The 26,411-nt window shown below is 52.8% G+C and overlaps 1 long non-coding RNA gene across 1 annotated transcript; it reads right to left on the reverse strand.

Annotated features, from left to right (window-relative positions):
* Positions 1–222: 222 nt before the first annotated feature.
* Positions 223–24,925, reverse strand: LOC137767766 (uncharacterized). Its single transcript, XR_011074567.1, has 3 exons — positions 24,781–24,925; positions 15,811–15,883; positions 223–567 (listed from the first exon to the last, which is right to left on the reverse strand). It is a non-coding gene; the product is annotated as an uncharacterized lncRNA (long non-coding RNA).
* Between the last annotated feature and the right edge of the window lie 1,486 nt (positions 24,926–26,411).

Here is a 26,411-nt window from a genome sequence, read left to right on the forward strand (position 1 = left end):
CAGGATCCCCCCAGGCCAGCTTTGCTTCTGGGCATCCCATCACCCTTGAGTATCCAGTGGGTAGGGGACAGACAGGTGGCTTCCTGGGACCGGAGCTGGCTCCCCTGCCCCTCCCATCAGACGGGCCCGAGAGGAGGAGAAGCCCCCAGCCAGACAGCATCCCGACATTCACCCCTCCTCAGATTAGTAGCACATCCATCACTGTTTTTGTTAAGGCAAGAAACACATTTATTGAGAGCACAACGGGGTGTGCCAAGCCCCCGGGAGGGCACTTTCCGACCGCGTCACATGCTCCTCACAACAGCCCTGTGAGGTAGGTGTGCGATCCCATTTCACAGGTGCGGACAGCGAGGCTCGGCGCTCCCCCAAGTCTCAGGGTTCATGAGGGGTGGGGAGGGGTCCAGCCCGCGTGTCTGACACTCAAATCAGTGAAGTCCATCAGTCAGAGGGCGGGGAGGCGGGGAGGACACGCCCCTCCATGCAGGGGAGTGGCCCGGGTCCAGAGTCTTTGGGTCCGGCCTGTCCCATGGGAACGCGTGCGTGCAGGTCTCCCCGTGGCTGTGGAGGCTGAGAGAGACACAGGTGCTGATGAAGGCCACCCGCTCCTGGGCTCACTGGCGGACAAGAGTTCTCATGCACACAGGCACGTGGGAGGCAAGGAGCAGAGAGAGGGTTAGGAGACGGGTCGCTCGGGGGCCTGGACCACGTGGGGAGAGGGCCCTGGCCCCCAGCAGCCATGGGGGCGAGGTGAGCACCCAGCCACTAGCCCCTGCCCTCCACCTGGCGCCCCTCAACACTGGCATCCCACACCCGGTCTCCTCCTCCTGCAGAGATTTCCAGAAGCGTCACACCCCCCTGCACCAGGAACCTCTGATGGTCCTCACCTCACTCACCCAAATCTAGAACGCTTGGCCTTGCCAAAAACCACCCCAGCTCTCCTGTCCAACCCGTTGCCAATTAAACTTGGGCGTTTTCTAAACTATCAGCATCCTCCTCTTCCTAAAAATTCTCCCTGATCCTGCCCACTTGGACCTCAATCCCCTCTCCTCTGAACCTGCTACATCTCTGTATTGAAAAGCAAACCCTTCCGTCCCTCGCTGTCCCTCCAAAGCTGGCCGGGTGCTCCCCTGACGCCCTCCACTCCGCCCTGCAGCCCCCCTTTGGCAGTTCCAGAAAGCCCAGGGCTTCCGTGACCAGGGCCCACAGGCTGCAGGGTGCTGTGGCCAGCCCCAGCTGGGAGGCCGGGTAACGAAACATTTATTTTCACATGAACAATCTCATTGAATCCGACAATAACCACGCCAGGTAGATGTGACTATTTCCAGATTACAGGTGAGCAAACTCATCCAGGCCACATACACATAAAGGTGCTTAGGTGGCTTCGAGCCCCAGACCTTGATCTCAGAGCCAGTATATATGGAGTGCAGCAAGGCACTAGGCCAGCAACCCCGGAGCGGACACTGTCATTATGTACCCATTCTACAGGGGTGAAAACCAAGGCTCGGGGTGGTCCAAGTAACCCTCCCAAGGCCACTACGCTGGCAAATGGTGATGCCACAACCAGGACTCAAATGGGTAAGTGCCCCACCCCCTCAGCTTGAGGGGGTGGGGAGGAGGGCGAGAGGAGAAGAAAGGAGTCAAGGTCTGGGGTCCGATCCCCCCCTCATTTGCTGGCTGACCAGGGCTGCATCCCAGACTGGGCATGTGCCTTACAGGTTAATGCTGATTGTCACCAATGGTGAGGACAAAGACTTTTCAGGTAAAAGACCTCCCCTCCCCAAGGGCGAGGGCTCCTGAGGCCCAGAGAGGGCGTGGGCGGGACCAGGGCACCTCCGCCACTTGGGAATTGCCAAATGCCACGTCATCAAAATCACTTGGACCACCTACTGTATATAGCACAGGGAACTATAGTCAATATCCTGTGACAAACCATAATGGAAAACAATATGAAAAAGAATATATATATGTATAAGTGAGTTACTTTGCTGTACAGAAGAAATGAACACAGTATTGTAAATCGACTATACTTAATAAAAAAAAAAATCACTTGGACCACTACACATAGGAGTACATTTTAGCCCAAATAAAGTTTTATTCTAGATATAAATATTTCCAACAATGTTCAGAAGACAGCTATTTCCATCAGGAGGGTCCGTCCGGCGGCCGCCCTCTGGGCTGCACCCCCTGGGGTGAGCCCCCAGCGCAGACAAAGACCCTCAGGATTTGCCCTGCAGAGTCTTTGCCAAGAAAACACACCTTTTTCTCTTACAGAAACGCATGCAGATTCAACATGTACATCAGCCAACAGTCAATTCAGCTTTTCACATCCACTAAAACCCCGCCTTATCAGTCAGCGAGCACCTACTAGGCACCTACTAGTGTAGACAGCAGGGCTGTTAGGGTCAGAGAAGCGTAGGTCTCAGAGTCAGGGAGGGGGTCTAATAGCTGCTTAGGCACGACCTCACTGAGCTTCGACTTTCTACCTGCCCTCCAGAGGTGGGGACCCAGGCCTGCCCCCCTCAAGAGGACGAGGCCCTGAAAACACCAGGCACCTGAGAAAGTCCCTCCCCCTGGGTCACACAGGACCGAGGTCCATCAGGGAGCAGACACCCACACACAGACCCACAGTCTACCGGGAGGGGGACCCTATCAACCTGTCCCTAGCGTGGGGCCCGCCCCTCGGGAGCTTCAGACACATTCTCAGGGACATGGGGTGGCCATGGTGCAGACACAGCCCACTGCAGCTGTGAAAGGCAGAGGCCGAACCAGGAGGGTGGTGAGGCTTCCACAGAGGGAGGGGCCAGGAGGGAGGGACTCAACGAGATCCCCAGCTCAAGCCCACCTGGAATGGAATCTGGGATGTTCTAGCAGAACTCTGATGTCCCACACACGTGAGACAAGGGCCAGGAAAGGAATTCCGTGGTCACGTGGAGACCCCTGATCCAAAATGACCCCTGCAGGGGTGTCTCCTGGGACTTCCTCCAGAGCAGGGCAGTATCTAATTCGGCCAAGTTTCCAGGTCCCACTGAGCTCTGGAGAGCGTGACCTCCACGGGAGCACTGCTAGGTGTGTGGTGGGGACAGAGACACACTGGGGCACACTTGGGCTGGCAGAGGCTGGCCACGGTAACTGGGAGGGCTTGTTTGGCCAAGTGGAAAGAGTGCCCCCCGGCCTTTCATGGCAGACTGTTCAGTCCTGGCTCTGACACTCCGCTGTCCCTGATTCTCAACTTCCTCATCTGTAAAATGGGCCCACATGCCAATCAAGCAGGGAGCTTGTGGGCGTGGAACAGCCCCAAGTTTGGTTCCAGGCCCATGGAGGGGGCTGAAGACTCATTTGTTTACCTTACAGTCAGGGAAAGAAGGAAGCGGGTGGAGGAAATTAGGAGCACTGGCCTTTCCCTTAAAAGGCAGAAGAAGGTGTTTTAGTCCCTAAAGATGTTACCCAGAAACCCTGCTCGGGCTCTCTCGAAACTGTCCCCCTGCCTTCCTCCCTAAGAAACACCCCGGGGCACCCACAGACGTCTGCAGAAGCCCCTCCACAGGCCAGGCAGCGACAGGTAGGACAAACCCAAAGCAGTCACCCTGCACGCAACAAGCAGCAGCCCAGGATGCGAGGGGAGAGGAAGGGAGGCTCCGAGGAAGGGAGAAAGCCATCACTCATTAACCAAACCAATATTTACCCTGGGCCCACATCGCCAAACGCTTGCAGACTGCTGGGCCTCTGCCTTACACATCCCACTGACTGTTGGAAATACAATCTTAGCATAAGGTCAAGGCTGACTTTTTATTCACTTGGAACTAGGAAAGGCTTCCCTGTTCCCTTCCAGACAGCCCCCAACACGCAACCATTCTCAGTGACAGCCAGCATTTCATTAGCAGCCCTGGGCCCTCACAACAACCCTGTGAGGTAAGCTTTCTGGTGACCCACAGCTTAGAGAAAAGGAGACCGAGGGTCAGAGAGGAAGGAGGAGTGACTTGCCCAACACCACACAGTTAGTTAAGCGCCCCCCGGATTCTCATTTCTAATACAAAACACTGACTCATTAATCGGACAGCGAAAGTTCCATCAAGTGACACCCGAAGCAAGAGTCCTGGTTTTCGAACAACACACATCATACAAAAGTCCATAAGATACAACAACTGTTAACAGGTTAATTAGGAACAAAATACAATCTCTTAGTAAAGGTTATAAACAACCGTCGCTTGCATGGGTTACAATTTTGTTATTTGACCATCTACCTATCCATCCTTTCAACGGAAATGGAAGGTGACCCCCCTACCACTGGCCTGGTACTGTGTTAGGCACCCAGGCTGCTGACATTTGAGCCCAAATGTTGTGAATGGGGAGAGGGAACATTCGCGGGGAGAGGTGTAGTGTCTTTGACAGCTGGTGCCTACTATTTTGGGGGGAGGACACTGTTGGGAGGGGTCTCTCGTGAAGGATAAGTGCCGCCCACAGGCCAGACACAGCGGTAGGCAAGACACAGATGGGGCCTTCCAACCGATTCCGATTCCGGAGACAGGTGTGAACGTGTACCCCAGGGGGTCCAGGGCATTGCCCAAAGGGGTCGTCATTACCCAGCATGAAGGTTCCTGCCAAAATTACAACTACCTAACCTTCGAACGCCATACAAATTTAGCATTCGTTCCCACAATACCCACTGCGTGTTTGACAAAAAGATTCCCCACTAACCTGCCCAAATCAGGCTGCCCCTCCTGGCCTTGTCATCCCGCCCCCAGCCCACCCCTGGGGGCACGCGCACACCCTTTCAGAATCACAGTTCAAAATCCTAGTTACATCAATCCTCACAACAGCCCTGCGAGGTGGGTGCCATGATCTCCCCCAGGAGACAGACTCAAGCTGTCACCGTCAGTTTAAACCACACGTTTGTCCAGCTCCAGGGTCCTGGCTTTGTCGACCACCCCCCACTGTCCAAGGCAATAAATCAAATACAGAATTCTCAGTAGAGCCCCTAGATCTACGCCTTGTCCCAAGCAGGTAGCAGTGAGCTAAGCTGGAGATGGGGGCGCGGTGGTGGATGCCGCCTGGCCTGGGACCTGCATCCAGGGTTCGCCAAGCGCTGTGTGCCTCGGATGCCCTGTTGTGCCAGTAGATTGTTCTGTGCAGACCCCACATGGGGCATGATCCTTGCCATCCAAGCAAGCAATCATCTTCCCCAATTTTTTCTAAATAGACCCCAGAATTAGCAAATCTCAAAGGGGCAGGAATGACTCTAAGTTCCCCTTTGTGCAAGATCAGGGTGTTCTAATGACTTGAAAGCCTGCTCACGGCCAGAATCAGCCTTTCGTTTCAGAACCAGCCCCCCCCCCCCGCCCCCAGCTCTCATTCTGGCCTCTTGAGGCTACGGGCTATGATTTCTGAGCACCAAGGAACACGGTTTGCTGATTACTAACCAACTTAGTTTGGGGAGGAACAAAGTCAGAGAGGGCTATCAAACTTTCCGCAGAACTCGGGTCTAGGGGGTGGGAGCTAAATCAAGGGTCCCGCCTTGTTACTGACACACAAACATGGCCCCTGGCAAACATGCCCATCTCTTCCTTCGAAAGGGGATGGTCGGAATGCATCCCGTGAGCCAGCTCTAGTATAGCACCGGCGGATCTTTTCAAATGTTTGGGGACTGAGTGAACGAATGAAGGGATGAAAGAATGAAGGGATGAGTTACAACCACTGCCATCTGGTGGGAGGAAGCTGAAAGGCTGAGGGCAAAGCTCATGGCAGGGACCATGCACCAGGCAGGGTGGCCTGGGGGGGACATCTCCGCTCACGGGCGGGGGAGGGGGGCCGCTCTCGGACCCTGGCCCTGGTTCCCTCACGGTGTGTGATGCATGGGAAAGCGCCATGGGGAAGGAAGCCGTGTGGGTGACGGTGGCAGATGACATCCAGCTGGGACGTGCTCAGAGCAGTGACCCCGGAGGAAGAAGCCACAAATAAGGGCGTTCACTTCATAACCACACACAGCCCATGGCACTACACAGCCTGCCCAAGGGGAAAAGGTTTGCTTTCAGGAAAGGGAAAGGCCAAAGCACCAGGTCAAGAGACGTAGGCCAAATGCATGGATGGATGGATGGATCAAAATAATGTTGGGAATCATCGCTGGCCTCCCAAGCTTCAATGCTGGGGCAAACATGTGGGTGAGAAATTCCGATGCAGGCAAACAGCACTCGGTGCTATAGTAGAGGGTCAGTGGGAAGATGCGGCCCTCGGCTGAGAGCAGAGGGTGTTCTGGAAAGCAGAGGCAAGGCCACCTTGGGTCACGTGCCCTCCCCGAATGGCCACGGTGACCTCTGAGCCCCGGCTAGCCTTGGGGTGGACCATGAGGGGAAGCCCGAGGAGAACATGGGGTCCATTCTGCTCCTTGGCTCACGGAATTGAACTGTCCCATTTCTGAAGGAGGATTCACTATCAGACCTGATCCGACGTGTCCCCTTAATCAATTAAACCCCGAAGACCAACACGCAGGCCTAGGGGACATTTGCTCACAGGACCCCTGGAACGTAAACGGCAGCTGATCGCCTCAGCTGATTGCGCTGAGAGGTGGCAAATGGAGGTGCAGGGGCCCGTCCTCCTCAAGGTGAAATGGGGAAGGGGGGCGGGTGGGAAGTCCACCACTTAACTCTACAAGATGGTAGCACAGTTGTCCGGACCCTGGAGGATCAAAGAGATAGTCCTGCCCCACAAGAGTTATAGAGGGTGAGGTTAGAGTTTGTAAATCACTAATGCACAAGCCCACCAGGGGGATGTGCCTTAGATACTGCTGGGCTGACAAAGGGAAGATGCCCATTTCCCAGGAAGAAGAAAAAATCCTAAGGTCAAATGAAGGGTCATCTAGGCCAACCCCACTCCCACTAATTGAATCTCCTTAAAGCCACCCTCACCGCGTATCTGCCTGGCCTGCCCCTCGAATGCCTCCAGTGAGGAAGGGCTCACTACGTCCTGAGGACACTCGTTCCATCCTTCACAGTCTCATCACAAAGCCATGACCCGGTGGACTTGGACAAACAGTTCACAGAAGATAAAATGCAATTTTTTAACAAACACATGTGAAAATGTTCAACCGTCATTAGTAATCAAAGCAATGCAAGTTAAAATGACAGAAAAACACTTTTTAACAGAGATAAACTAGCAATATCATAACAAAATAAATGCTAATACATCGCTGGACATTATAAAATGCTGTAAGCCTTCTGCTATTAGTCAATATTCATACAAAAATTCCTGGCCCTTCATTCAAGAAACTCAACCCTAAGAAGTTCATTTGTTCACTCACCAACCCTTTTATTCACCCATCCTTCCCTCCTCTCCTCTAACGGCCAACCAACCACACACTCACTCCCATCATCATCCGTCCTCAATCCTCTCCTCCTCAGCCAACCACTGACCTGCTCCCTCACATCTTCATCCATCCTTCCATCCTCTCCTCTAACAGCCAACCAACCACTGACCCACTCACTCACATCATAATCCATCCTTCAATCCTCTCCTCCTCAGCCAACCACTGACCTGCTCACTCACATCTCCATCCATCCTTCCATCCTCTCCTCCTCAGCCAACCAACCACTCACTCACATCTTCATCCATCCTTCCATCCTCTCATCTAACATTTAGCATCGACAACATTTCAGGCATTAGAGATACAAAGATCAATTCAACAAGCTTCTTGCCCTTAAGGGGCTCACAGCCTAGCAGGAGAAACTGACATACCATGAAACAACGATCATTTCTAGGTGTGGGAAAATAATTCGTAAGAATGAAAAAAAAAAAAAAGTGGATGTGCTAAGCCATTAGCTGTGGCATAATTTGTAACATTAAAAAAAAAAGAGGAATTATGCATAGCAATAGTAACAACAGCAGGTTGATGTGGTGAATGATTGACATAGCCGCTCAATGAGACACAAGGCAGCCAGTGACGTGATGAAGTCTATGGAAGAAAGAAAAATGTTGACGACGGAATATTAAGTGGAAAAGGCAAGATGTAAAAAAAAAAAAAAAAAAAAAAAAAAGTGTATGTGGTGAAGAATGGCAATTAGGTTTAAAAAATGAACGCTCATTTAAAAAAATTAGATGTCCATTTTAAAAAAGTGTGCTCATAAACAGGAATTTGAAGGGAAGAAATAAAGATGGGTGACATGTCGAATGATGGGTGATCTCCTGCTCTAGGTCATGTGCTATCCACACCATTTACATTAGGATCACAAGGGAGCCCTTGGCCCATCTGCCCCAGAGGCCCAGCCTCCGTCCTCCGCCCTCTGGAAGGCCAGCCCCGAGGCCAAGCTTCCTGAGGAGGGAGTTGGGAGTTGTACAGAAATCCAAGGAGACTTGTAGCTCCTGGTGTCACCAGGTGAAGGATTTGTGCAAGGGGTGCATGCAAAGGTCAAAGTCAACAGACAAAATTTGTCTTTTTTTAAAAAAGTGAGAAGAAGAAACACACACTTGAGATAAGCCCTGATCAGAGAGGAGTGCTGAGATCCCATCTTGGACCTCATGGATCGGGCATGGACAGAACCGGATGGGGGCCCATGTGGAAATTCCACCCCCGGCTCTACAGCCCTCGGAACCCTGTCCTGAAATTCAGCGTCTCAGAACTGGAGACCCTTAGAATGCTGGATCCCAAACTCTTAAGAGCTCTGACCCGATGACCCTCAGGCCCTCAACATTCCTAAACAGACAGAACTCATCCAATCCCAACCCACCCTCCCCCCTGGGCATTCTCCCACCAGCCCATTTCCATCCATGTGACCCCTTGACAGCCCCTCGGACCTGGGGAGAAGGCTCCCCGAGAGGTTTGCTCTTGTCCCTATTTCCTCTGTGCACATGGCCGTGGCCCCCCACTTCTCCCCAATATTTTCTAAGTCTTCTTGACCCTCAGCTGACTTTTAAAACCACACAAGGTTTCTTCAGAAAGACTCTCCCAGGCTCTCCCTGCCCCAAGCCCCTCCCACCCCCACTCTGGTCCACAGGATGACACCTGGGCTATTTGGGGGGCTCTCTGGAGACCCTCTCTGAGCAGGTGTCTTCAGGGTTAATAAGTGTGCAGAGCCCTGAAGCCCCAGCGCCACCTCAGGCCCACGAGGTCCTGCTCACGTGGCCCAGACACGTGGCACTGGAGGCAGGGAAGGGGGGCTCCTGACACGTGATTCCGTGTCCTCCATCTTCTAGATGCCGTCTGCATCCATTCAGGGCCCGCCTTCTAAGCATGGAGGCTGCCCCCGTCCCCCTCCCTCCCTCCCTCCCCACATCCTGTCCGGGAACGAACCCTGCAGCTTTGATTCCTGCGCCTCCAGCTCGCTGCCCTCACAGCGCACCTGCATCATCACGGGCCTGGAGTAGAGCTACGCCCCGCCCCAAGCCTGTGGCCGGCCACTCCCTGTCCCCACCTGGGGTCCAAAGCTGCTCCGAGTGGAGTGTAACCCCCCTGCCACGAACCATCCCCTCACCCCCCGCCCACCAGGCGAAACACTAGCCCCAGCTGCACCCGACGCCCCGGGCGCCCCGCTCTCCCAGCCTCGAATCCTGGGTCCCGCCAAGAGGGCTCCTCCTGCTCAGGGCACTCGTTAGGAATCCAATTTTTTTTTTTTAATGTCCCAGATAGGAATCGAGAAGTCCAGAGGGACTCTGGTCCTCATTTTTAGAGACAAACACAGGCACACAACACACAAGTGCACAAATCCTGTCCGGTACAGAGAAAGGAGACTGCACAGAACCAGGGCGTCCCTGGGGTCGGAAGCGCCAGTACAAACAGCCCCCAACCCCGGCGGGGGGGCGGGGGGGTGTGCGGGGGAAGGCAGGTCAGGAGGGGAGAGGACAAGTTCAACAACACACAGTGCAAACGCGCTTTCCGCCGAAATACAGAGAGTACATCGGAAAACAGTCGAGAAGACAGCAAGGCCTTGAAACGGGCTCTGGGGATGCCAGGGCGAGGGGGCCGGGATCCTGGGACCACTTCTGCAAACCCCGGGCTGAGAGGCACCTGCCCTGGGACCCCCTGACTTGAGAAGGGAAGGCAGCCCACCCCGTAGAAGACCCTGGGGGCTGGAGGGCTCCCGGGCACATTTCGGAAAGTTGCGGGAACACGATTTCTGGTGATCTGGCCCCTACTGGCCCCTTCCCAAGCCACCTGCACAGGCCCTGGATGTGAATGGCGCCCCTCCCAGGACAGCGCAGCAGGCGGGGCCCACACAGCCCCCAGGGCCTCCTGCTCCCTGACCCTCTGCTGCCCCCTGGCGGGAAAAGCCTCCCTCGCAGGTGACCCACGCCCAGTTCCCACAACCTTCGGCAGGGCCCGGGGCCTGAGCCCTTCCGCCTCTCCAGGGCTCTAGACGGGGCACTGCCAACACGCAGGACAGCATTTGCCCCACGATCCATCCAAGCGGGCAGCGGATGCCATTCCGAGTTTACAGATGGGGAAACTGAGAATGAGAGCAATGAAGTGAGATGGCCCCCACAGCCAGGGTGTGACAGTGGCGCTCCAAGGCAAGGGTCCTCCTGGGCCACCTCCTCCCCGCCAAGAAAGTGCAGGTAACAAGCACACAACATGCCAAGAGCCACCCCTCCCTGGTACCCACTCCCTTCAGCTGGCGGGAACCCAGGGACCCCAAACTGGAAGAGTGCTCCCTCCCTCTCTGCCTACTATCTCTTCCTTCCTTTTTCCTTCTTTCCCTCCCTCCTTCCTTGCTTCCTCTCTCCCTCACTTCCTTGCAGTCATTCATCCATTTCTTCCAGTCACTCATTCGTTCATTCATTTAGATTTGACGCCTTTATTTACCGACTTCAACAGCATGACTTTCAATTAATCATAGCCCCTCGTTCATGAAGCTCTCCCTTCTCCTATTTATTCGTTTATACATTATTTTTATTCCTTATTCCTTTCTTTCGTATTTCTCCCTTTCTCTCACTCTTCCTTCCGTTCCTTCATTCTTACAAACGCAGGTGCACAGAAGGATGACGAATCAGGCTCCCGCATGCGACATCCTACTGTCCTGGTCCAGGCAGCACCACCTCTCATTCATTCACTCATTCATTCATCTATGCACTCATGCATTTGCCCTTCCTTTCTTTCTTATTTTGGGTATTCTTTTCTTATCAGTCTCCTGGGAAATAACTGTATTAGTCAAAACTCCATGTGCAAAATAACCATCTTTGGCCCATGTGTTTATTTGCCTTTGCTATCTTTCTTCCCTGCCTTTAGTCGCCTTTTACACTTTGCTATTTATTCTTTTATTTATGGACCTCAATTGCATATATTTTATTACATAAAGATGATAAAAGGCTGGAAGATGCAGCCTTGTCTTTGGGTCGGGTATTTCCTCTATTTTTCATTTACTCTTGGAAAGGTGTGATGTATTTATCTATTTAAGGAGTACGTATGTAAACTAATTATAATCCCTGTTAAGACAACCTCTCTTAACTAACCATTTATCACCTTGGTTGTGGGTTTATCATCCTTCCTTTCTCCTTTTTTCACTTCTTATTTTTTTAATCTCTCCATCCTCCCTTGCCCTAGAAAAGGGGATTGGATGATCTCATCCATCATTAGGATTGATGACCTCATCCCTAATCCTAACACATCCTTCTCCCAGACACACCCACGTCTTCGTTAGCTTTTTATTAGTCCCTCCCCCACCCCGCCTTTCTCTTTCACTTAGTTTCACTTTGCCTTCCCTCACCTCTTTCTTAGACTCCCTGATGGTTTTTTTTTTTTTTTTCTTGCATCTTTTCACTCTTAGGAACCTCAGGTGTCCGGAGTGAGATGAGTGACAATCCCATGGGCGACACGCTCCTGGCCATTCCAGGCATTTCCATTTCTAATTCAGTTGTTCATGGGTCCATTCATTCTTTCTGTCACTCTTTTATTTCAATATTTATTCTTTTATTTATGGACCTCAGGTGCACAGAATTGGATTAACCATAATCTGTGGTTCCCGGAGCCTTCCCAGCACCGGTCCATGTGGGGCTCGCTTTTGTTTGTTAATTCCTCATACTGGTGATTTGGTTGAGGATTTATTTAACTATCTCAAGAGCCCAGTTTTGAATCAGTCATAATTCCTGGCTCGCGGTGCCTTCCCGTTTTTTTGTTCTAACATGGCCCTCTCTCTCGTAGATTTATGTACGTATTGATTTATTCCTTCAATATGTTTTTATTGCTAATATCCATCCTGTCATAATTGTCTACGCCCCTCCTTCACCGCTCTCTTTTTTGCATTCTTTTATTCTCGTGAGCCTCGGGTGCAGACGTGAATTAATCAAAATCATCTTTCTCATTCATTTGTTCACAACAGCCATCCCTCTACTTATTCTTTCTTTACGATGAACCTCAGCTCTTACTAGTGATTGTATTTAATGAATAATATTTGTTTATTATATGTAAGTACTTATCCAGGAAGTGCCTCTTCTTCCATAGGTCTATTTTCTTTTCTTTTCCTACATCTTTCTTTCTCCCAGTCCCTCCTACAATTTTTCAAACTTTTTCTCACATTCTCATGGAATGTGTGAATTTATTCCTTCAGGCATTTACTTATGCGATTGTTTTTATTATTTATCAACTTCGGGGCCAGAGATTTGAATTCAAGTGGATGGTCTGTGCTAAACCAGTCCCTTCTCACAGACTTCACTGTATGACTTATTTATTACCTTCTTTACTCCTTTCTTTAAATTGTTTTATTTTTTTCTCCAATCTCAATTGTTTTTTTCTACCAGTCTTTCAGCCTTTTTTTTTTTTTTTACTGCCTTTCCTTCTCTTGGAGCTCAGGCACCAGGGACTGGATGAATCCTAACACCCCCTGCAAGACCAGCCTCCTTGGTCACTGCAAATCTTTTTTCTCATTCACTCTTTCATTCATGCATTCATGCATCCATTCAGGTTTTCTTTCTTTTTGATGATTGTTTTTACACTTCTAGCTGGCAGGGGCACCTAACTGGATACGTGATAATCTACAAGCAGTGGGCCCTCCCCTCCCTGGCCTCACTGAGGTCCTCCCTTATGTATTTCAGCTTTGAACTGCCTCTTGGTTGGGTGGGTGGCGGCCCATCTCAGAAGCCCAGATGTGAATTCATCACTGTGCTTGGTTCAGGCCCCCCTCTCATTCTTATTCCTAGAACTGCTCTCTCCTATATATGTATTTATCTATCTGTCTGTTAATATATTACCTTTCTCCTTTTTTCCTTTTTCATTTCTAATTTGATCTCTGATTTGTCATTCCTCTCCCATTTTCACTGTTTCTCTCTTTCACTCTCTCACTCTTTCTTTCTTGCATTCTTTCATTCTTCGGAGCTCAGGTGCCACGAACTGATGAATCCTAATGTTACCTGCAAACGGCATCCTGGGGCCCTGCAGCTCTATGTCTCATTCCTTCCTTCCTTCCTTCATTCATTCATACCATTCTTCCTTCCTGCTGTTCTTTTCTTCTTATTAGGTATATACTCCTCTACTAATGGAATGGGTGCCCAGATTTTGACCCATTGTGATCTACTGTTTGGGCTGGCCCCTTATTATCACTCCTAGCCTAACCCTCTTCCAAGAATATACCCATTTATCACCTCTTAACTCTTTCTTTCTCTCTTTTGTTGCAGCTTTCCAAATCTCCTCCTTTCTCACTTTTTCTCATCTGTCTTCTTTCATTCTCCTGGATCTTTGGTGCCCAGACAGTGGGGGGGATTAATTACAACCTTCCAACAGGCCCCTCAGGAGTGCCCGTGGCCATGGCCCCTCCCCGCCTCACGCCATCATGTCTTTGCTTCTTTAGATACTCATTCACTTGTTTATGGAGATACTTATTATTTTTTGATAGTACTGTGGCTTTTAGAATTGGACTAACCATAACCCTTGATTCATGACAGTCTATTACTCGACTTCTAGCATTGCCTTCTTTTATATGTTTATTTATTCACCCACTAATGTATTCCTGGACTGAACACTTGTTACTTTTTCTTCCATATTTCTTGATTTTTATTTAGATGTTTGATTTTATTCTCTCTCTTTTTTAATCCTTTCATGGAACAGACCTCAGGTCCCAGGACTGGAGGACTCAAAACCCCTCCTGCCATGCTCCCATGTGGGTCCACAGATGTCCACTGCTCATTCATTCATCCCATCCTTTCCTCTTTTTTTTTTATTTTTTTATTTTTTTGCTTTCTTTCATTTCAGTGTTTATTTATTTATGTGTGCCCAGAGTTAGAAAAATTTGGTTAAAGTTAACTCTCATCTCTGGTCCCCTGGGTCCTTTTTCGGTTTTAACTATCTTTTGAACTCTTCCTCTGTTGTTTATCTTTTTTTCTATGTCTGGAGCATGTAGTTGGACTAATCCTAATGCTTGGCTTATAATAACCTGACATAGTCCTCCTTATATATTTTCTCACCCCCTAATTTTAAAAGTTATCTTCCTTCTTATTAATTATTTTGCGTTTTTCCATTTTTCTTCTTCCTTTCAATCATTTGTGCCCTTTCTCTTGCATCTTTTCACTTTGATGGGCCGCATAATCTCACCCTCACCACTGGTTTATGCATCTCGACTTCTTATTCACTCTTTCATCTAGGTTTTATTCTTTTATGGACAAACTTTAGGTGCCATATACTTGAATTGCACGTGTTCCTTAGTCCACGATGACCTGACATTGGTTCCTGTGTGGCCCTATTTATATACTGATTCAATGCTTTATTGACTTATCTATTGATCTGTGCGTCAAACTGGATCTCCTTCAGGGTACACTTCCTTACCTATTTATTAGTTTCTTCACTCTTTCATGCCTTCATTCATTTATTCATCCATTCACTTATTTGGACCAGGTAACAGAGCCCAGCAAAATGACCTCCCAACCAGAACAATAGAACATTCACAGTATCTTTGACCTTCCAGCTTCTTCCCACCAAGTTAACCACCAAGGTGCACACAACCCACAGTCCTTGACACATATGCATGGCAGATGCAGGCACAGGCAGAGTACATGTTAGTGCAGCCAGAACACCCCCAACCCCCCGGGGCTCACATCCTACACAGATGAGGGTCAGAGTCCCCAGGCCCCCTTGGCGGGGCAGGTGCTTCCCCGTGGACCCCTGTGAATGGCCATCCCCGTGAGAAACCTGTTTCAAGACCCGAGAGTGCACAGAGACACACACGGTATACACGATCTCCCCGGTGGGAAACGACGGACATACAGTTCATCTTAAAACAGACGGCTTTGTCTGTAGCCATATAAAAATATTTTGGCCTTTCAAGGCAAATACAAAAGGAACTACCCATTACCATTGCTGAGTGTCTCAGTCCCAAACAATAAAGAACTTGAAGAGGTTTAGCCGGAAACTTTGAAGACAGAAAATCTGTCCATTCCGCTTTCCAGACATTTCAAGGGGGGGAAGGTAAGCGAAGGTCATTGGAGCTCGAAGCCCGTTTGAGAGGCTGGTCTCTTGGCCCGCGTTTTCTCCTTGGCCCTTTGAAGGGCCCCCCAGCTAGGCCACTTCCATCCTAGTCTGCCCTGCGGCACAAGAGCCAAAGGGAGACTCAGCACTGAAAGGGCCATTCATTTAGAGGAGAGAAAGAGGAAAAATTCTTTGGGGGTCCAGCACTTGAAGCCGCCTATAGAATTCTTTTGCCACAGAGACGACACGAGGAGGCTGGGGGGTCCTGCCTCCGAACACAAGCCCCCCAGGTCCACGCTCAACTGGGCTCACTGGGCACCCCTCTCCCCGTGAGCGGACCAGTGCCCACCAGTCCCTCCCATGAGGCTGCTCTGGGTGGCAGCCGGCCCCCCTTGGTGATCAACCACAGAGGTGCTCCCCACGGCCCCGCAACTTACGATTTCGGAGCTGGAGGGTAATGGGGTGGCGTGTCCACGGTCATGTCCCACGGAGGATTCGAGACGGCTTCAGCTGGAAGGAGAAAGCACTGGGTCACTGAAATAGAATCTCGCCCGACAGAAGCAGGGACGCCCCAGCTTCTAGCAAGTGTGGAATTGGTAAAACCAAGCATTTTGCTTTTCATTGCACTGGCTCACTCTCTCACCCGCCAAGCTCCCCACCACAACTTCCGGGGGTATTTGAAGCCGATGGGGCGGGTGTGGCGGTGTGGACACGGCTCTCAACCCAAGAGCCCTTGGGTTGGTTGGTGCCACCCATGATGCTAAGTGCCCTTTTATGGAACCCAAAGGCTCAGGGCCATTTCATGAGTGAGAGCGGAGCTGGACACACCCAAAGGCTGGGTAGAAGGCTTCCCGGCAGGGCATTCCACCATGAGGGAAGGGCACTGCGGGGCACAGCCAAGCCAGCGTTAGCATGTGCTCAGGCATGATGGGAGTGCGGTCAGCTGGGCGCCTGGCCCTGGATGAGACTAGGGAAGTGGGCTGTGGACCACACCAGGGTGGTGGAGTCTTGAATGGGCAGTGTGTCCTAAAACCGTGGGATGGAAGATGAAGAATGATGCTGCCTGGACAGACATCTTCACTTTAACAATTACATACAAATTTTCATCAGTACCATATAAAAGCCCTGACCGGTTACATCAAGTCTTGGACTTCAAGTATTTGCCTTAAAGTTTTTTTAAAAAGCGTTGAATAATGATAGGCACATGTCATTATATACCTGTCAAAACCCACAGACTGTAGGACACAAAGAGTGACCCCGAAGGATATAAACCATGAACTTCAGTGAATAACTATATTATCAAGGTCGGCTCCTCAGTGGTAACAAATGTGCCACATTAATGCCAGATGTTAACATCAGGGGAAATGGGAGGGGGGGCGGGGTATGGGACTTCTCTGTACTTGCCACTCACTTTTTCTGTAAATCTAAAACTGCTCAGAAGAAGAAAAAAAAAAGAGGCTGTTCATTTTTTAAAAATATTTTGAGGGACTTGATTTTGAACATACATTCAGTAGGCTCTAGTGAAGGTGGGCAGGTGTGGCTGGCAGATGGTCTGTGATGGCTGAGGTTTGAACAGCTCTGTAAGGTGAGGGGGGAAGCCAAAGACTGGGGCGAGAATAATAAAACCTAGAGAAATAGAAGAATGAAAAAGGAGTGCCCCATGGTCCTCCAAGGAACCCCGAGGAAGGAAGAGACCCTCTCCAACCCCCATGCCCTGACTTAAGCCATTTGGGTACACCCCCCCACCCCGGCTGCCATTGCCCCCCCTATTCTCAGTGGTTCACTCACTGGGGTGCCCAAGACCTGGCTGGGCACAGAGGGCTCACCTCTTGCTTCCAATCCCTGTAAGAATTCCTTCCCTGGCCTTGAGCTTCCCAAACACCGTTTTCCCCTAATTGGTTGCTTTTATAACCAAGAAACAGAAAGTCTTTTTAAAAAATCAGTGTTAATCAAGCAGTCATCAGCCCATGGGTACCCGAGGGTAGACTGGTTTTCTAAGGGCTCTCTGGGTGCCCGAGTTGTGCTGGACGCCCCCGGGAGAGTTTCCAGCCCTCCCCAGGAGCCTGTGAGCGCCCGGGGTGGCCATCTCATCATCACCACGGTCCTAAGATGACAATCGGACTCCAGTCCCTGAACATGCGGCAAGACCACAGCCACTGCCTGTTCCCGTGGGACAAAGAAACGCGGGAAAGGGCTTTGGTGAGTCATTCCGGTTTGGTTCTCTCTTGGTGTCTTTTAATAGGACCAGGGAAACCAAAAGCAGCTCAGAGCATCTGGGTTTTTTCCTGCTTCTGCCCAGGGGCCCCAGGAACCCTTAGAGTTCCTGATTGTCCGTAATTAACTTTCGTGCAGACCCCAGGCTGCTCCTTGAAGACGCAGCCCCGGCAAAGTCGTGCCTTGGTTTCCGAGCTGCGTGTCCCAGCCCTGGGTTTGCCGTGATGTATTAGCACCGCGGTGCCAGGCTGAAATCGTAACAGATGGAGACACTGCAGAGATGAGTCAGTGTCTGGAATCAAAGGAAAACACAAGGCCTCCTTAGAGGGTCCAGAGGCACAATTGTCGCAAGCGACTGATCGATGACCGCATGAATGCGTGTGCTGCGCTCATAATCCACGCAGGAAGCACTGCTCCTTACACCGAAAACACCCTCTGGGGCTTGAGAGGATTAGACAATTCTAGCTCTGCCTCTCAAAATGTTTAAAGTTCCTCTTTTCTGAGGGCAAATGGGGCCTCATTGATCTAGCATGTCTTTGGTACAAATCATCTGTGGAGGTTGAGAGCAGAGAAAGATGGAAAAGGATGATTTCTAATAAAACGGTGATTCCCAGAAATAGAGCCTGCAGTTTATACAAACAGCCTCGCCTCGGATCTCACGCTCCCTACCTGTTGAGTGAAGAGTACACTCTTACAACTTTCCCCGACAAACGCAAGCTCTTTGCAGAGCTAATTTCCTGTACCTTTGTGAAGGCCAGGGCCCTGGACATTATGGGCTCATTTATGAAAATGGGAGAGGTAATTGGGACAGCTTTTGAAATCATGTCCCCCTCTCTCTTGCTGGCCCCCATCAGCCCTCTAATTTCAGTTGGCCGGGCTATGGAGGATGTTTACATATGCCTCTTCCTGGAATTTCACTCTTTGCTTCAGGAGTGGGCAATTAGAGAGAATTAAGGCCTATTTGGCGTATGTTTACCGTTAATGGATAGAGTGGCAGAGGAAGCCTTGGGAAAGGCAGTCTGCCGGTCTAATTGAAGCTGGCAATTTTTCGATTCCTCATTTCAGCTTGCAGGTATTGTAGCAACCAAGGTCACAAAACAAAGGCTGCAGCCCACCGTGGTAATCACCGGGTGCAGGCCTGACCGAGGGTTTTGTGAGCTCTTTATGACCGCACTCTGAAGCACAAAGAGACAGCTAGAGATGTTTGCAAAACGGAGTCTGAGATGGGCAGCCGGGGCAGGCCCGGCGACTGATCGCTTTTCCAGAACTTGCCTCCCTGATGGCTTTTTCAGGAAGTTCTCAGCTGAGCGAGCCGGAGCACCAAAAGGCCCAGGGCGAGCCACACGGGATGGTGCGGCCAGGCCCGCCCTCCCGGGACTGCAGCCACAGGGCCAGGCTCATTACACAGCCCAGAAAGGTGTTCCAGGCCTGGCCGGCAGCCCACCTGTGTGGAAGAATGTTCCATAAATGCAATCCCTGCACCGCAGCACGCAGGGAGCCCCTTGGAGCTGCTTTGGAGTGTGAGTCCTATTAGATCTGTGTTCACAAGAAGCTGACCATGGGGCCTGGCTCATGACTGCTCCCCCACTGCCTGGCCGTGGGCGGTGGGCTTCGCATCCACAGCCTGCCACCCCGGCCCCCTCGGGTCTCTGGTTTTTTCCTCGTCTCTAAAGTAGAGGGGGTTGTGGGACTTCCCGGGCGGTCCAGTGGTTAAGACTCCGCCTTCCACTGCAGGGGGCCAGGGTTCAATCCCTGGTCAGGGAACTACGATCCCACATGACGCTCAGCATGGCCAAAAAACAATTAAAAATTTTAAAAAATAATAATAAAGTAGAGAGGGGTTGGAAGGCAAAGGACCAGTGATCTCCAGCCCTCTGATTCTAAAGACCTAGCAAACAAGCCACCCACAGATGACCACTGAGCAACTGGAAGGAATCCAGAGCCCCAAAGACCCTCAGATGACCTCGAGCCTGCACTGTCCCACTTCATAGATGGGAAAACTGAGGCCCAGAGGGCTGGAGACAGGGGCCAAGGTCACACCCACCGTGTGAGCTGAACACAGGCTGGAACCAGGTCCCAGAGAGCCAATTCAGGGCCGCTGCCTGACTCTCAGGTGCCCGAAGCACCCGATTTGAACCCTCTCCTCCGACTGACAAGGCCTGAGTAGCAGGGATGTGCCCTGCTCTCAGCCAGGAGGCCAGTGGGGGCCCAATCTGGACACCTGGGGCCCTCCCTCCCCTCCTCTGGGGAAAGGGCCCTTGCCTTTCTAGCGCTGACATCCCATGCTTCTTCTGCCTCAGAGAATACAGAGAACTGACAGGCCACTGCCTCATTTTACAGATGGGGAAACTGAGACCCAGCAGCCAGCAGTAACAAAGATACTGGCCCAGACTGAGACCCAGGACTCCTTCCCCTCATGGCAGGGACTTTGCCCCTGGTTCCTCCAGAGGGGCCTGAGCCCTCGGGGCAATTTGGGGCAGTGGTGGTGCAAACTGTTTTCCCTCCACCTCAGAGGGTCCCCTTGCTCAGGGCTGCCCCCGACCCCGTGGGCCCTGCCGACTCCCCCTCCCTTACCCCTTCTAACTGCAAACACCAGCCCCGTGATCTCCAAGCCCCAAAACCCCCAATTTCTCAACCCGGTAGGAATGCCTCTATCCCCACCCACAGGACAGCACCGAGAAAGGGCTGGGAAGGCAGAAGGACCAGCACAGCCGTGGTCCCGGATGACCAGCACAGACGTGCAGTCTCTGGCCCCCTGACTGGCCTCCTGCCCCAACTTTCCACCCTAGAGTTCCGTCTCCTTGGCTGTCTCTTGGGCATCAGGTCTGGTTTCATCAGCTTCTTGTTTACAGGCACAGCTACCCCGATGCCTCCTCCTGAGAAACTCGCAAAAAGAAAGCCCTAGAACGGGGGAGCACGGGCATGTCCAGGGTCGCGCCGACGGGGTGGCTGGTTAGACGTGCATCGTGTCACCTCTCGCCTGCGCGCCTCGGAGCTCCCGACACACACACAAGGGCGCACACACAAGGGCGAGGGGCCCTCAGCAGCGCCCCGGCTCCCCCCACCAAGAGGGAACACACACACTCCTCCGTTTCAGGGGAAGGTAATTGAGGTTTCCTTCTTTTCATGGGAAGAAAAGGCACCTTCTATTGAGAGAATGTATTCACAGAACCTGGGAAAACTCATCTGCACTCAGCCTCCCAATTATCCCCAGGTGGCTGTTCTCCATGGGGGGCTCCCCACATTCCTTTCTGCTGGGCCTTTGTTTCCATCTGCACCGCCCTGGGAGCTCCCAGGCTAAGTCTCCTCCTTAAGCCCCTGCCAAAGACCCCTATTCACTCCGCAAAGAGACGCCAGGCAAAAGGTGGTGGGCAGCCTTCCTCCCCCGCTACCCCGGCCCCCCGACTCCCAGGAAGGAGGACTTAAGAACTCTCCATCTGGATTTTTTTCTGAAGCCCAAAGAAATTGGAGAGCAATTAAGAGAGTCAATGACTACACCCTCCACCACCCTCCTCCCCCATAATTAATTCCTCTCTCACACACCCTTCCCCCAAGTCAGGGCCTACCCCGGCCTCAGCTACCCGGCACCTGCTCTGCTCTGGACCGCCAAAGCCCTCAGTTAGTTCCCCGAAGCGTGGCTGCAGTGAAGACTGGGATAAGGGACCAAGTGTCTAAAATCTGGAAAGCACTAGGAATTCCAGGCTGTGCGGGAATCCCAAAGATGGGCCTCTCGGGCACTTCTCTGTGCTCACCTGGGCACAGAGAAGGGGACCCTCCACCTCTGCTGGATCCCAGTGAACTCGGGACCTCTCCCGCTGGCGTTGCAGGGTGTGGGGATGGCTGGGAGGCTATACCGTCGGAGGCCAGCCTCCTCCCCGTGGATTCCCAAGGGCACCCTCGTCCCCTCCACTCCTGGCTCCGAAACACTGACTCGCTCCATACCCGGGAGGAGAGGCTACCTCTGCAACACCCCTTCCTTCAGACCCCTCCCCCCCGAAAGGGCCTGGCTTCTTGAAGACACACTCAGGCAGCTGGGACTTGGGACTGCCCATTGGAACTGGGCACCAGAGTAAAAAGCCTCCCCTCCTTTCCTACCCAGACCGGCCTCTCCCTTTCAAAATGGGGACCCCACGCTTGAGATGGCCTCATTTGGAAAGATACAACTCTTTTCCAGAATTTTCCATCTGCTCAAACCAGGGATGGGAGATCAGGCTGGACTCAACTCCCTTAGCTCCTTGAGGACAGGGGACGGGGCTCAAAGACGCAGAAGGAAAAGGGAACCAGTTCTTGGGACTCATTTGCAACTTGTTCAATGTCAGTCTTCTGAAAAGAAAATGCTCCCAGTGCCCCAGAGCCTTCCTGATTCAGCTGACAATGCCGGATTGGACATTGTCCACTGCCCTTTAACCCTTTGGGGCCTTAATTTGTCTCCCTCCACACCCCCTTCTGTGTAAAGCCGCCTTCCTCTTTTCAAGGAAAAATTCATTAGCAAGCTCATTAAAGACGGGTGATTTTTTTTTTTTTTCTTCTTTCTGGAAGTCAGATCGCTCTTAAAAAAAAAAAACCATATTTAAGTTCCTTCATGTAAATGAATGAATAAGAAACACATGCATCCTGTTGCCCTTAAGTCTTGCCAGTTTTTGACATTATTTAGAGAAATGTGCTTGGAAATACATTTGGGGTTTGAATCACAAGTCAGGAGGCACTAGGTCAGGGGCCCTGAAAGCTGCAATCAGCCCCACAAGCAACCTGCAGGTGGGCAATTGGAGGGTGAGAGAGGGGCATTTTCTTCCTTTCCGAGAGCGCAGAGGCTGAGCTACGCTCTCGGCCCCCTTTCTCATCCACCTCGGGGGAAGCAGGTGGGACCCGAGGGCCAGCTTTTGGGCAAGACCACCAATCTCTTCCCTGATACCTGTGCCCACGCGGAAGCATTCAGCTAGAGGTGGCCCCGGGGACCAGCTCAACACAAAGACAAATGGCCAAAGAACCCCTCGTGCCAAGAGGACAGGGTCCTCTGCCTGTCTGACCGGCCAGGGTATCATTCCACCCCTTACTGCTCAGGGATGCGCCAACCCATCAAAAAAGAATTTTCCTGAAAATGATCATTTCTTTCAACACTTGATAACGGCCTTTCTGCAATTCTTGGGCTGATCGGCTGCGAAGCTGATGGATGATGTTACATTTCAACTTCTTTAATGGAGAACTTGACCTATTTTTCTCTGTTTTCTGCGTAATAACACACAAAACCCAGAATATGTGTTCACCTGAGACTGAGCATTCAAAAATGTCTCTAAAATACAACACACCCCAAACACAGGCCACCCCAAATCCTGAGGAGGATGAGGGGCGGGGGGCTGGCAAAGTCTGGGACTGGCTGGGGACCTGCCTCCACCTTGACTCTGCCCGTCGGCCCAGCCCACCTTGAGGGGGTCCCGAGACATCCCTGAGGGAGAGTCCAGGAGCCGTGGGCATTTGGCTCCTTCCAATGAGCTACACGGATCTTTCTGGTAAGCTCTGGATATGACACCCCAGAGCCCGCATCCTGCCCTTTGTAAAGCTCCCCTCCCGGGCCTCTCTTCCACGTCACTGTGTTTGCAGATGGCAAATGCCAGCTGCGGAGTAAATGTCACGGGGCAGAGTCTGCCCGGTGCCCCTTTCCCTGGAGTTAGACCTGGGCACACCCTCTCCACCTCTCTGCAGCCTGATGGGCTCTCCGGGGAGTGAGAACAAGCAGACAAAGGCATCAGCCCCCGGGTTTGGATATCTCTACCCCTCTTTACCTGCACTGCTGGGTGTTATTAAAAAATACCATCCCTACCCCATTTCCAATTCAGGGGAGAAGGGCAGGGCTACAGAAGAGCTGTCTCCAAAATCTGGTTGACGAAAGAGCCTTATGGAAGCTGCGCTGGAAACCGGAGACCCTCAGGGAGCACAGGGGGTCCAGCCGCTCTGCCCACTGGGCAGCAGGTCACACACAGGCGGGCGCACCCCGAGGCAGGGCCCCCGGCTCTGACGTGAGCCCCGTTCATCACCTTCCCTGTCACAGAGACAGACGCCGTGTATGAGCATCAAGGTGGTTTTGGGGGGGTGTTGGCATCGGGACCAGGACAGTGCTGGGCCCACTGGAGCCTCCATAAACATCTGGGGACTTGAGTCAACTTCGCCTCCCATCATCCAGGCCTTTTCTATCTCCCCCCTGGACCACCCCGGCCGTCTAAGCGCCCCAGTAGCTACCCCAAATGTCTCAGATGTGGGGCACAGAGCCAGCTACACTCCACTGGGGCTGCTGGCTCTGAAAACACCCCGAGGCCCCTCCGTGAGCCCTGCCATGGGCTCCGTCGCCCGGACCCCAGAAAGCAAGGTGCCCTCGGCGGAGCCCCCTCTCTCCCTGTCCGCCTTGCTTAGCTGCCACACAAGCCACGTCACCGCATGGGACCTCCCGGGGCACCGGATTAGACCCTCTAGTCCTTAAGGCAAAGCTGGTCTTGGGCACCCAGAGAAGAGTCCCAACCCTGGGCCTCCCGGGGCTCCATTAACACATCTTGAATAAGTGAACCCCAGATAAACAAATAAGGAGTCCCTGAGTGAATCGTGGGGCTGTAATCCCCTGCTTCCTTCTGCTCTACCATTACTGATTTTATTTAAACAAACAAAACATTCCCATCTCATTGCAATTTCAGGGGTGAGGAGAAGAGGCCAAGAGAAGAACTCACTCAGAAAACCACTATCTGATTAGAAGACATTATCAAGGCCTCATGTGTGAGAAACCAGCTTTCTCACAGCGACTGACGTTACCATGGCTTGTGGGGAGAAATGTTTTTCCAGCTACAGAGCAAACAAGCATTCCTGTTTCCACATCTCCAAAGCAGCCCACTAGCCTGGATTAGGAGGGCAAATGCACCATTATTCATTTCATTAACATGCTCAGTAAAGTTTTGTGAGGACCTACTATGTGCCCGGCCCGAGCTGGTTCTCAGGGGCCCAGATCTGAAGGGGACGCTCCCCACTTACCGTGCTGGCCCACAAGGGTCTCAGCTCTAGACAGCTTCCAGAACCCCAGCCCCATGTTTGGTGTAGAAGAGGACTTGCCCTTGGAAGTGACCCCTCCCAGGTTAAATGTGTACATCCTTGAACCGAGAGATGCGAGCTGAACCTAATGAAATCGTAGTGTCCCAAAAAAGCAAGAAACTCACCCCAAACCAGGAGGGAGTTGCGAGGCACCAGGTGGGCATGAGATGCCAGGTGACTGTCCTGAAGGAGCGCTGGTCCAGGGCAACTCTTCTGCCTCTTCCACCCAGTTCTTCAGCCGACTGTCGCCGCCAGGGTGTCGAGGACGGGCTGACCTTGGGGAGGGGCAGAAAGTTAGAACGCCGGCAAAGCGAGCCCCCAGAAAAGCCACACACACCCCCAGAAAACACACGGAGCCCAGTCTCACCTGCAGCCTGGCTTTCGGTGGAGGGAGGTGGCGCGTAGGGATGGCAATGACAGGAAAAGGTGCAAGAAGAGAAGTGACAGGCCAGGTGGCAGCCCCCAGACCGGCCATGAGGCCGCAGGCAAGGCAGAGCCTGGGACTCGCGGGTACAGAACGGCCGTACAGGCAGGCCCGGTAGGACATGATGACAAGGGGTCTGGGGGGCTTGGGGTGGGGGGAAGGGAGCAGGACAAAGGTCTGGCTGCAGCCCACGGGCACTCAGAGCCTGGGAGGCCAGGCCCATGGGAGGGGGCCTCTGAGGATGGTAGGGGAGGTGGTTTGCCAGCGGGGCTTGTGCCATGAGCACTGGAGACCAACCGGAAACTTGGGAGACCCCGAGGGGGAGGGCCTCCTTGCCCTGGGGGAGAGGCAGGCAAAAGGCAAGCAGCTGGGAGGTGGGCGGGGCAGCAGGCAGGGCCAGGTAACCACAGGTGTGGGCTCAGCCAGGAAAACCAGCCTGTTAGGCAGAGGGCTGGATGGGTGAGACCCAGAGGGTCCCAAGCCCAGTGACTGGGGCACAGAGAAGGGGAAATGGGTCAGGTCGGGCAAGCAGAGACCCAGGTGGGCAGTCAACCTAGCAAGGGGGGTGGGGGGGTGGCCAGAGGAGGAGCCGCCAGGGAGAGCAGAGCAGGTGGGCAGCCAGGCAGAGGCGGAGCCTGCAGTGCTCCCTGGAGGTTCCCGGCCAGGGGCCCTCGACATTGGACATGGCCCAGCCCACAAGTGGGGGGGCAAAGGAGCTGGATTTAGCCCCAGGGGGAGGAAGGCATCATGGAGGGAGGGGTCCAGCTCACGGACCCCAACTCAAGAGGGAGACCTGTGTGGCCAGAGCCCAAGGGGACATACGCCACAGCTGCCCCTGTGCCGCCACCTCAGTCCTGAACTTCAGGCGTGGGGGTCCAGATCAGCCATGAGCACTCAGCTACGGGATGGGGTGGGAGGCCAAGAGGGCCGGAGGGGCTGGCTGGGACCTGCGGCCGAGCCCTGGAGAAGGGCAGGTTCGCGGCCCGCGCCCGCCCCCCGGGGTTTGAATTAAAAGGGGGCCAACCGGCCAAACCAGGCCCGCCCCTCGCACCCCACCCCGCCTGCCTTGCCTGCAGAGCGGGAGTCCGCTGCTCCCGCGCCCGGGAGCCACGAGGCCACCCTGGGCAGAAGCAACCCCCTGGCCCGCCACCCCCCAGGGACACAGAGGCCATCAAGGGATGCGCTAGGGTGGCAGGTGCCCAGCCCGGGGCCGGGCCGTGGGCTTGCTCAGTAAGGATCAACTGTTGGATGACGGGATGGACGCATGAGTGAACGAAGGGGTGAGACTGGTGAGCCCCCACTCAAATGGGGCTGGGGGTGGGGCAACACCCA

This window comes from Eschrichtius robustus, chromosome 1 (genome assembly GCF_028021215.1).
Source record: "Eschrichtius robustus isolate mEscRob2 chromosome 1, mEscRob2.pri, whole genome shotgun sequence".
Lineage (NCBI taxonomy): Eukaryota > Metazoa > Chordata > Mammalia > Artiodactyla > Eschrichtiidae > Eschrichtius > Eschrichtius robustus.